General features: G+C 37.9%; 1 pseudogene; it reads right to left on the bottom strand.

The window, feature by feature from the left end:
- Positions 1-11,476: 11,476 nt before the first annotated feature.
- Positions 11,477-12,559, bottom strand: part of LOC103083559 (centrosomal protein of 78 kDa-like) — a 28,663-nt pseudogene continuing 27,580 nt past the window's right edge.

Raw genomic sequence — 12,559 nt, 5'->3', positions numbered from 1 at the left:
ACTCTGTTATAACGCAGAAACTAACACACCATTGTAAAGCAATTATACCCCAATAAAGATGTTTAAAAATAAAATAAAATAAAATAAAAAACCAATAGCTAACATCATACTTACTGGAGAGAAACTCAATGCTTTCCCGCTAAGATTAAGCACAAGGCAAGGATGTCCTCCTTTATTATAACTTTTCAATATTGTGCTGCAAGTCCTTGCTAATGCAATAAGGCAAGAAAAGGAAATAAAAGGTGTACAGATTGAGAACGAAGACATAAACCTGTCTTTGTTCACAGGTGACATGATCATCTCTGTAGAAAATCTTAAAGAGTTGACCCAAAACTCCTGTAACTAATAAGTGATTATAGCAAGGTTGCAGGATCCAAGGTTAATATACAAAAGGCAATTGCTTTCCTATATACCAATAATGAACAAGTGAAATAGCTTTAAAAAAACCCAACACTATTTACATTAGCATTGCCAAAAATGTAATACTTCTGTATAAATCTAATAAAATATGTACAACATCTATAGGAGGAAAACTACAAAACCGTGATGAATGAAGTCAAAGAATAACTAAATAAATGGAGAGATATTTCATGTTCATGAATAGGAAGACTCGGTATTATCAAAATGTTAGTTCTTTCCAAGTTAATCTATAGAAATTCAGTGAGATCCCAATCAAAATCCCAGCAAGTTATTTTATGGATATTGGCAAACTGATTCTAAAGTCCATATGAAGAGGCAAGAGACCCAGAATAGCTATCACCTCATTGAAGGACACAGTTGCAGGAATGACATACCCAGCTTGAAGACTTATTATGAAGGTGCAGTAATCAAGACAGGGTGGTATTGGTGAAACAACAAATAGATCAATGGAACAGAATAAAGAGCCCCAAAATAGACCCACATAAATGCAATCAACTGATCTTTGGCAGAAGAACAAAGACAATACAATGGAGCAAAGATAGTCTTTTCATCAAATAGTGCTGAAACAACTGGATGTCCATAGGAAAAAAAAAAAAAAAACCCGAGACACAGCCTTTATATCCTTCATAAAAATTAACTCAAAATGAACCACAGACCTAAATGTAAAACACAAAAGTGTAAAACTCCCAGAAGATAACATAGGAGAAATCCTAGATGACCTTGGGTACGGCAATGACTTTTAAAATATAACACCAAAGGCACACTCCATGAAAGAAAGAATTGATAAGGTAGACTTCATTAAAATAGAAAATTTCTGCTCTGTGAAAATCACTATCAAGAGAATGAAAAGACAAGCCATAGTGTGGGAGAAAGCATTTGTAAAAGACGCATCTTGTTAGGGTAAAGTGGCAACTTGCAAGCTTCTTACATGTGCAACTGGCGTAATTTATTTTGGTATGTAGTGTGAGGTACAGACTTGAGTTTTATATGGGTGTGTAGCTTTCTAGGTATCAATTTTAAAGATTATAGCTTGACTTTATCACAATCAAACCTCCCAGACATACTAAGAACTATTTGTGGATATTCTTTTTTGTTTAATTTGTATATGTGTTCATTCATGTAGTAGTGCTACAATGTTTGAATTGTAGTGGCCTTATAGTTAAGTTATATAGCTGCCTGCTACTTAACAGATACTCAACTTCTAATAAAATTTAGGACTTGTACCTGAATGCCTCCAGATTATGTTCTTCATTCAGACTCTTTACTATTCACTCAATATAAATTCAGAGCTGATATACATTAAAACTGAACTAAAGTGGCTAACATTTTTTAGTTTTCATCTATATTCCTAGATTCAAAATATGAGAAAGTAATACAATGCAACATTTTTTAAAACCTCTAATGACTCACATTTTCTATCTCTAATTAAAACAGAATACCCTGTGGAATATCTTTGCATCATTTACCCGGTTTCATTAATTCTGGCTGCTGAAGTTAATTTAAATTCACTCTGGTAAAATGAGAGCTCAGTATAAGGTTTTTAGCAACTCAGTGAGACTTACAAATAGTCATCTGCTAGGTGGTAAACAGTAAACAGTCTTGTTTATTGCAAATAATCTTAGCCAATAAATGTTATTTATGCTCCATTTAAGAATAAAGATGTTAATGTGAGATCACAGACGATCTTTTTCTTAAAGCTAAAAGCAATTCTGCTTTGATTAGTTGCAAATGCAAATATTACCTAACTTCTTTCTCCTTCTTTGATAGTTGTATAGAAATAAAACTAAATATAAGAATGTAAGCCAAACCCACTACAAATGAAACTGCACTACAGACCCACTATCTTCAGTGATTTCCAGAATGCTTTCTATGCTCAAACCTTCATTCTATCCTTTCTTCCTAAACAGAATTGTTTTGTTTTGTTGTTTTTTTGGTTTTGAGTAACTTTTATTACACAAGAGATTCATATTATTTATAGAGAAATCATGTAGTCAAATAATCCAAAAATAGATTTAAAAAATAAAAAGCCATAATTCCACCTCTCAGATATATTATCACTGTATCTATTTTATAGTATAGCTTTCTTATATATATTTTTAACATCTTTATTGTGGTATAATTGCTTTACAATGTTCTGCTAGTTTCTGCTGTATAACAGTGCATCAGCTATACGTATATATATATATATCTATATATCTATATATATATATATATATCCCCATATCCCCTCCTTTTTGTGTCTCCCTCCCACCCTTCCTATCCTACCCCTCTAGGTGGTCACAAATCCCCGACCTGATCTCCCTGTGCTATTTGGCTGCTTCCCACTAGCTACCTACTTTACATTTTGTAGTGTCTATATGTCCATGCCACTCTCTCACTTCATCCCAGCTTACCCTTCCCCTTCCCCATGTCCCTAAACAGAATTTTAAGAAGAGAGCCAAGATAAAATGAGAAACTGATTTAGACTTCGGTCCCAAATTTACAGCTTCAATGATTTAGGAAAATCCCTTGACAGCTATACTGAGCCTCAGTTTTCACATTTGTAAAAGGGTGAGGATTAAGAAAATGGATACTTCTGGAAATGTCTGTCATTCTGATGGATATTTTTAAAATGTTAACTGAAATTTAAATATATAAATTATAAAAAGATGAAAAAAAGGCCTATTATCATTTTATTACCCAGATAAACCCTGGTGGCCCACTGATAGGAGAAGGGGCTTCTCTAAGTAGTTTTCTTCATCCTGATTTCTGGACACTCCTTTCTTTAATCTGCTTTTGGAGGCACCGGGTGACATTTTGGCAAGTTTTATTCAATTTCTTTATGCCTTGATTTTAGGAAAGAAGAATAGTAGCTGTGCTGAGCTCTGCCAGGTCAGATAGAATTTTGGAGTATTCTCGTTCTCTGTCTTGTAGACAGCCACTGTCATTTGGAAAGCCATAAGCCTTCCTTTGCTTTGACTGTGGTTAGTGTGTTTGCTGGATTTCTAAAATATATTTTTAGTGTTTACTTGTTTAGATTGAAAAGATTGGGCTATATTTTTAAAAGTTTATCCCTCCATTTTGGAAGGCCTTTTAAGTTGTGATATTACATGCAAGAGAGCTAACTGAATTCTGGACTCCATATTTTCGTTTTTACCTTTTTTTTTTCTCAGACTTTGAACCAACAATGGCTAAGAATGAGAGGAACTCAGACCCGAATATTTTTTCCCTTGTCAAGCACAAAGAATATGGGAAAAAATGAAATTGGGAAATTGTTTTGCTCGTCTTCCTTTCCTCATTTTTCATCAGTTACCTTAGTCGTCCACCTCACTTTGTATTTCTAGCTTGGCTTCAGAAAGACCTGAATTTGATAACTACACACTGTTGGAGTAGTAGATTGCTAGAAGTAACCAAGATCCAGACGACCTTAAATGGTGGCTTCATGGAATTATATTCAAGAAGGATGGTCCAGCCAATTTCCTCACTTCCACTGTGAAAGGAGTTCCCTATTCCTAAGATAATGGACCTATGTCCCACTGACACAGAAGATGGAGATTTATCCCAGTGCCTTTATATATGTATAGATACTAAAATTATGTATGTATATATATGTTTATATATAGATAATGCCTAATGGAAATATCTCAGATGTTCTATTTTGTGTTTTTTCTTTAATTTTACTTATAAAAATTGTGACCATTTTTTAACTCAAAAGAGGAGAAGCTTAAAAATTAATTTAAAACACATTCTCAGTAGTCTAAGGTTCAGAGTGACTTGGCAAAGAAAATGGCTGAATGGTTAGATAAGAGTGCTGCTAGGCTTGGCTATTGTAACACTTTACATTTGAGTTTCTCTTCCTTGAAATTACAAGAACTATATGACTCAAGAGAAAGATTGATAATTAGGAATATTCTGCTTGCTTTTAATATAGCCTATTGAAGAACATTTTGATTATTTGGAGGTCATAGGAAGGAACCTTCATGATCTACCTTTTGAACAAGTAATGTTGCAACACAAAGCTATGACTTAAAATTAAAAAGGAAATTTGAAATGACCTATTTCTTTTGACATCTCAAGCCAGGTATCTGTCAGTAAAATGAGTCACTTTTCAGTCAAATGGGTGGTCATCAATATAATTTTTCACTGGGAAGCTGAAAGACACCATTGCCAAACAGAGCATCTGTAGTGTTCACATCTATATTTGAGCATCTTTCATTTTCCCAAGGGGTGCAGATGAGAAGAATGAAGGCAGAGAAATGCACTTGCATAAATCTTTTCAAGATGAATAGAACAGAGAGCATTCCCAGAGGCAGGTCAAGTTCAACCCAAGAACAACTCTCTCAGTGCTTTCACAACTAGTTAAAATACAAGACCAGTTAAAATACAAGACTCAGCTCTCAAATCAGTGCTGAAATCAAGCAGAAGGTTGTTAATATTGATACGGTTAACATACATCAAGTAGGATTACTGAATTTTCTGAATCCAAAAGTTCTCCACAGTGTTGACATTTCCTTACTGAATTCCCAGGATTGTTTGGTTTCAAAGGCTGTTGGGCTCAAGAAGCATTTGTTTTTAAATAATCCTTCATAAAAAGTTCAGCTTTCAATCTAATATGATTGAAACCCAGCTTGAGTGTGTTTTATAATGCACTGAAATGGAAAGACTATGGGCATTGAATTATTGAAAACATGGTAGGCGAAGGAGTGATATGTGGGGAGGAGGTGATCAAAGGAATCTGAGACTTGATATGTCTTGTTATCTCATTTTATTTACCTTTTAGAACTCTTCCAAATACTAGAGGAAAGAAATCAATATCAATTTTCACCTGTACTGTTCCACACTTCAATTATTAATGAATGTCAAATTTGACCACAGTTTTCTGTACCACCTGCTCTGCAATATTTCTGAGACTTTATTAAAAATGTAAAATTGTCATTGAATTTCCAAACATGATTCTCCAGTGCCTAATTCAGTTTGTTTTATTAATAAGCAAGTTCTGATGAGTAATACTAATTTAATATGCCTGCATGTAAGGTTAAACTGTAAATTATTCCTGCCGAAGGTGATGAGATATGACTGTGATGTGGTGGTAGGGCACACACCTTCCTGAGCGAACCCTGTGAGCACACAGTTCTTGGGAGAAACCAGTACTTCATATAGTAGCAAATCTGATATTATTTTGCATGTCTCCTGTAGCAGTGGAATGCACACACACATGCACACACACACGAACATGATCATGGGTGAAAAAACACACATGCTCACCTTAGATGCTTACATTAATTTCTGAATATAGTTCTCCGGAAAGAAAAAGCTTTACTGATGATTTGTATTTTTATAGTTTATTATTTTATGCATACTAAAACACTTCATGAAATCACTTACTGTTTTGTTGTCCATGGAATCCTTTCAATTTTGAGATGCTAAATACAAATGGAAATAATGATTATAGTCCTTGGCCATGAAAGACTAAGTTACAGAGAACCGGTGACAGGTCAGAGCTGCCACGGAATTATTCTCTGCTTCAGAGACCATTAGAATATCACTGTGTACCCACATAAGGATAGAATGCTGCTATTGAGAAACTAGCTCTCTTTTATTTCTACTAAAAGGACAGAACAGTAGGGGACCTTGACTGCGTGAGTGTATGAGACTTTCTCTGTTTTGTACAATATGCCAAAAACAATACATGAAATAGCCTCGGGTCTTTTGTCTTTTGTACCCAGCTCCTTCCTGTATTACTCCTGATCAATTACACTTAAATCGGCAAGAGTTGCTTGAACATTTTGACAGTTATGTTCCCCATACCCTGAAGCATTTTTAAAGGGTTATTGAGATAAAGCTATTTCAAAAAATACTCCCTCCAAATTTTTTCAGGGTGGCATCAGTGAAAGAGTAACTTAGAGGAAAAAACTCCACCTTGAGTTCCTGGCCAACCACTCTAAGGACAGGCAAGCATAAACCTTCATAGCAAAACCTAAGTTTGCTCCCAGTTGAGAATTTGGTTTCTATGGTCTTATATAGAAAGTATATGGAGACTTTAATTCCCTATAAGCCCTTTACAAAGAGTGAATACAGTTCATCATTTGTAAGAGGTGATGAAAATTACAATTTTGTTGAATAGGTGGAATATATATTATATATAATATATATTTATTTTTAATATATATATACAATATATAAAGTTACTATTCAGAGTCCTAAAACATGGATTTTTCTTATTTACCAAGAATGAACAGTAACTTGATCTCTAAACACAATAAAGCACATGGCTATAGCAGAATCATAACAAATATTTGATAGCAGAATGAATTCACTGTTCAGGTGTAAAGAGGGAATAGCTTCAGTTTTCCTCTTTCTTGCACCCCATTATTGAATCCTGGACAGAGGGGATTTTCTTGATTTTAATCTAAAGGAGAAATGTTCACTTTTGTTAAGATGGAAATTGACAACCTCAGTAGGCAGAGGCACTGTTTTTATTTGTCTGAATTCATGTTTCTAGTGATAATTCAAGGTGTAATAGGGTTTTCTCTGCCACTCCAAAATCTGAAAATGATAAGCATCTCACCAGAGTTTCAGGATGGCCCATTACCTATGCCGTGGAAAGGATATTCAAAATACCATGCTTCATCAGTGTCTTCTCAGATTTATTAATCAATGGACAATTACTGACTTAAGACAGTGTCTTATCCTTGCTTCAAAAAAATAAAAACAAAAAACCCCCACAAACACAAAAAAAACTGTTAACGATGAAAACTTACTATGCCAGGCCTTAGTATGGCCTGACTTGGAAATTTAGTTTCAGAGGCTTTTGTGAATATACCAAGGAAAGAGGACCTAGGTGTATCTTATTGCCACAGGCCGCCAATAAATATTTGCTTCACGGAGAAAAAATTAATATATAGTATAGGAGAGAGCCTGACAGATGCTTAACATTATTGAGTGATAGCAATGCCCAAACTCATCTGTGATCAAACACTATGAAAATATCCTCCTAAGGATAAACTTATTACAAATAAGTGAAAATTCAATTATGGAGATACTTTCTGTTTCAGCTCTGATATGCAAAATGCTTGGAAGTTATCACTGTACCTTGTCCTTACAAGATAATGCGGTACAAAATGAAAATCAATGACTTTTCTCAGACATGATTAATAAAACATGTAACTATGAAAGAATTTTAAAACTGTAATTATGTATGGGTATATATGTGTCTCTGAAAAATCTGGGTCAAAGAAAACTGAGGTTATCAGTATAAACTCATTTAACTTCTATCTCTTCTTACATTTATTTCCTCCCAAACTTACCAGTATCCATCCAACTCGAAGGATACAAGTGATTTTTATATACTGTGCAAGGTTTTTTTCTTATTCATATGTCCATGTTTCCCCAATTCTCTAAATTATTATCTACATCTTCAGGATCTCCTTTATCGGTTTCTTCATTTCAACGTATAAAATATAAGTCCTTCTCATTCTAAAAAATTATTTTTTGCTAATTATTTTCTCTTCATCCAAACTCCTTGAGAGTAGCCTATTCCCACTGTCTTCACTAGCCCCGCCTGTCCCCCACAGGCAGCCCTACACCCTCAATTTATTGCCATCTGGCTTTTTGTCCACCACTTCACTGAACTGCTCTAAGGTCACTGGGGACCTAACTGCCCAAATCCAATGGACACTCACATTCTCTAAAGGATGACACTGTCATCTACTTCCTCCTTCCTGAAACTCTATCACCTCTCTCCTTCCCAGAATTCTTTCTCTGCTTATTACTTAAACGTTGTCAGTACTCACAATTCTCTGAAATCTCATCCATGTTCATGATTTTAATGACTGATGATATGTGCTGATGACACTCAAATTTTTATCTTTCCATGTCTTCACATGCATGTCCAGTTATCTACCAGTCTGTCTCCTGAATTCTACAGGTGCTTTACAATTCAACATGTCCAGAACTAGTCTTTTTCCCAGTTCAGTTCTTTATCCCCTATTTCCAAACTCAATGATACCACCACCCAACCTTAGTCACACAGATGGGGGTTCAGCCTTCGCCTCCTACTTCTTCCTTACTTCCCAAGATCAAGTCTTGCTTGTAATTTCCTAAATACAATTAGAACTTATGTCCTCCCTTCATCTATACCTTATTTCAGACCCCTTTCTTCTTGCTATTACCTGGTCTAGAAGTTACCAAATTGCTGTTTGGTGGAACCAGTTGTTAGACACTTCTGTTAAAAAAGGACACTAGAGTCAAATAGCTTTGAGGATGGCTGTGTACCATATACCTGCTGTGACAATCCAGAATGAACACTAGCCTACAGCAGCCCCGAGGAGCTGTACAGTAAAGAAAACTGGTTAACTTTACTTAAGCCAGGTTCTCCCTTCTGGCAGCCTATAAACCTTTCAGTAGGGACAGGAGAGGAGGTGGCAGCGTGAAAGTCCCACTTGAAAATAAAAAACACTGCTCCTCAGAAGAGTGGGGCATAATTGTCTCCAGGCTTCTTCAAATTCCTCATCCATACTGATGTCAGTGGTCTAAAATGCCACCTGAACTTGTCCTTTCCATTCTTAGCTGTTTTCTGAGGAAACCAGCTCCACGCACGTGGGTGGTTAAGACCCCCTCTCCTCCTCGCGGCCTCCTTTAGGGGCACTTGCCACTGCCTGGTGACACTGCACTGATCCTCCAGAGCCTGAGCCTGTGGCTCCGTAACACACCCCTCGCACACTCACGCTCTGGACTTCCGCTATCCTCTCTGCCTTGAGTGTCCTTTCCCCTCACCGGCTGACTCACCAGTTTTTCACGAGTCCTTTAAGACTTAGCTTAGGGACTGCCTCTTTTGATGACTTTTCTTTGCCTCACAGCTCCCCCTCTTCTTCCACAAACACTGACCACACGCCCTGAATATGCCCATCACAGCATGTCACGTGCAGGATGAGACATCTGCTGTGTGTCTTCCCCTCTCACCCCACTGCTAAAGGGCCAACGCTACATCTTGCTCATCGTTTCACTCCTCTAACACCCAATCCATGACTAATGAACTAACTAGTACTGTAGTAGCCCTCTTAGTAACAATCAGGCAGGAACTTCTAGAAGAAATCTTACACTCCAGCTGTTCTCTGCTCTCACCTTTCAGTCTGAATGAACTAAAGACTTATCTGTACATGTTTTACCAGGGAGACATAATTTAATCCAGAGATGTGTCATCACATACTCTTACATACTCTGCCATTTAAAAATTCTGCTCACAATGGGGGAAGGAGACAGGTGTGCTTCCTGACAGCCCCACTGTTTTGCACTTCTAGTACTCACTGCCTTCTCTCTCAGTGCCTTCCTTAAACCCTTCTTCTCTTAACAAGGAAACAGGATAACAAAGTAATTAAGAGCCTGGGTTCTGCCTATCTGTGAAACAGAAACATAACCAAGGACATAGAGAATAGACTGGTGGTTACCAAGGGGGAGGGGGTGGGAGAGGGTTGGATTGGGAGTTTGGGATTAGCAGATGCAAACTGGTGTATATACAGGATGGATAAACAAAAAGGTCCTACATGGGACTTCCCTGGTGGCGCAGTGTTTAAGAATACACCTGCCAATGCAGGGGACACGGGTTCGAGCCCTGGTCCGGGAAGATCCCACATGCCAGAGAGCAACTAAGCCCGATGCCACAACTACTTAAGTCCATGCACCTAGAGCCCGTGCTCTACAACAAGAAAAGCCACCACAGTTAGAAGCCTGTGCACCGCAACTAGAGAAAGCCTGCATGCAGCAACGAAGGCCCAACGCAGCCAAAAATAAAAATTAAATAAATACATTTATTTTTAAAAAGTGGATGTATTTTAAAAAAACGAAAAAGGTCCTACTGTAGAGCACAGGGAACTATATATCCTGTGATAAACCATAATGGAAAAGAATATGAAAAAGAATGTATATAAATGTGTAACTGAGTCACTTTCCTGTAAGCAGTAATTAACACAACACTGTAATTCAACTATACGTCAATAAAAAAATAAAATTAAAAAAAATTCCCATAAAAAGTCACATAAGGGGGACTTCCCTGGTGCTCCAGTGGTTAAGACTTCGCCTTCCAATGGAGGGGGTGAGGGTTCGATCCCTGGTGGGTGAGCTAATATCCCACATGCCTTGTGGCCAAAAAACCAAAATATAAAACAGAAGCAATGCTGTAACAAATGCAATAAACACTTTAAAAATGGTCGACATCAGAAAAAATCTTTAAAGAAAAAATTCACATAAATCAGAAACAAATGAAACATAATAAAGTCCATACATTAAAAAAAAAAAGAGCATGGGTTCGGGTCACATCACAGCTTCCCACTTACTTACAGCTCTGTAATTCTGGGCAACTCACATAATGTCTCCTCAGACTCCTCATTTATAGACGGGGATGGTAACAGTTCCCTACCTCAGAGCGTTGTTGTAACCCATAAACATGGTTAAGTGCCTTGGTAAATGTTTAAGGCTCTCTGGTTATTGTGAATTAAAATATCTCAATGGCTTTTGGCCATGTGATTTATAATAGTTTGACATTTAACCAAATGGTAAAACTATTCCATTTATTATTCCCATCTCTTTTTAACCCTTACCCTGCTTTGTTGTTTATATTTTCTCCCAACACAGAGTGCTAGTTCCAGGAGAATAAAGGCTTTATTTTGTTCACTGCTGAAAGCAATAGCACCCAGAAAAGTACTGTACATATGAAGCCCTCAGTAAACACTAGCTGAATGAATGGTGCAAAGTGTCACAAGGAAAAGTACACCAAAACTTTCATTATAATAAAAAAGTATAGATAAATCTTTCTCTAATGGCTTCCAGTCAAGTAACTGAAACCACCATATGCTATAATGAAAGCATAAGTTATTAAAATTTGAAGGCAAAAACATAATTTTAAAAGATTTAGACCTATGTTAGGCATGGTAGAGTATGGATGCTTTCTTGAAATTCACAATCAGATCCAGGAGTATCACTTTCAGAATGTTCTAGTAGGTTGAGTTTACTTTTAGTTGTCTTTGATGAAAGTCACTATTCTACTCTCTTTCTTAACAGAAATGTTTTTTCGAAGACTCACTTTTAATTGGTTTATTAACCAAAGAATTATTTTGCCCAATTCCTTTGCTTTTCCGCTTTACAGGTGAGACAGGTGAGTCAGAGCAGGAATGCAGGTCCTTCCCAGGTTGTTTCCTAGCAGAGTATTTTTTGGTATATTCACCTGCTTTGCTCATTTTCTCTGAAGAAGACCTGCTATTTCTAGATAATTCCTCTTTTCTTTGGCTTCCAGTTCCAGAAATGACGTCTGCTGAAGGGAGAACATGTTCTAGCAATGAACTCTTCAAAAGACTCCTGCCGCTGCTCTGTGACTGCTACCACCAGGTTGTCTTTGGAAGTTTCTAAGGCCTCCTGAGTAGACACTGGGACATGGAAGGAGTCGACATGCAAAGGAATCCTAGCGTCACCTGTAATTTTCTGAAACTGGACGGAAAAACAAAAGACAAGACAAAAATTCAGTGATGAACAAAGCCAACCATTAAAAAGTAGAGTTCAGGGGGGCGGTGGAAAGATGGCGGAGGAGTAAGATGCGGAGATCACCTTCCTCCCCACAAATACACCAGAAATATATCTACATGTGGAACAACTCCTACAGAACACCTACTGAATGCTGGCAGAAGACCTCAGACCTCCCAAAAGGCAAGAAACTCCCCACGTACCTGGGTAGGGCAAAAGAAAAAATTAATTAAAAACAGAGACAATAGAATACGGACGGCAGCTGCACCAGTGGGAGGGAGCTGTGAAGGAGGAAAGGTCTCCACACACTAGGAGCCCCTTCGCGGGCAGAGACTGCGGGAGGCGGAGCGGGGAGCTTCGGAGCCGCGGAGGAGAGCACAGCAACAGGGGTGCGGAGGGCAAAGCGGAGAGATTCCCGCACAGAGGATCGGTGCCGACCGGCACTCACCAGCCCGAGAGGCTTGTGTGCTCACCCGCCGGGGCGGGCGGGGCTGCGAGCCGAGGCTCGGTTTCGGTTTCGGTCGGAGCTCAGGGAAAGGACTGGGGTTGGTGGCTTGAACATAGCCCGAAGGGGTTAGTGCGCCACGGCTAGCCGGGAGGGAGTCCGGGGAAAAGGCTGCACCTGCTGAGGAGGCAAGAGACTTTTTCT

The sequence above is a fragment of the Lipotes vexillifer genome, unplaced genomic scaffold (assembly GCF_000442215.2).
Source record: "Lipotes vexillifer unplaced genomic scaffold, Lipotes_vexillifer_v1.1 scaffold1205, whole genome shotgun sequence".
NCBI classification, from domain to species: Eukaryota; Metazoa; Chordata; class Mammalia; order Artiodactyla; family Lipotidae; genus Lipotes; species Lipotes vexillifer.
This window is presented reverse-complemented; position numbering and strand designations above follow the sequence as displayed.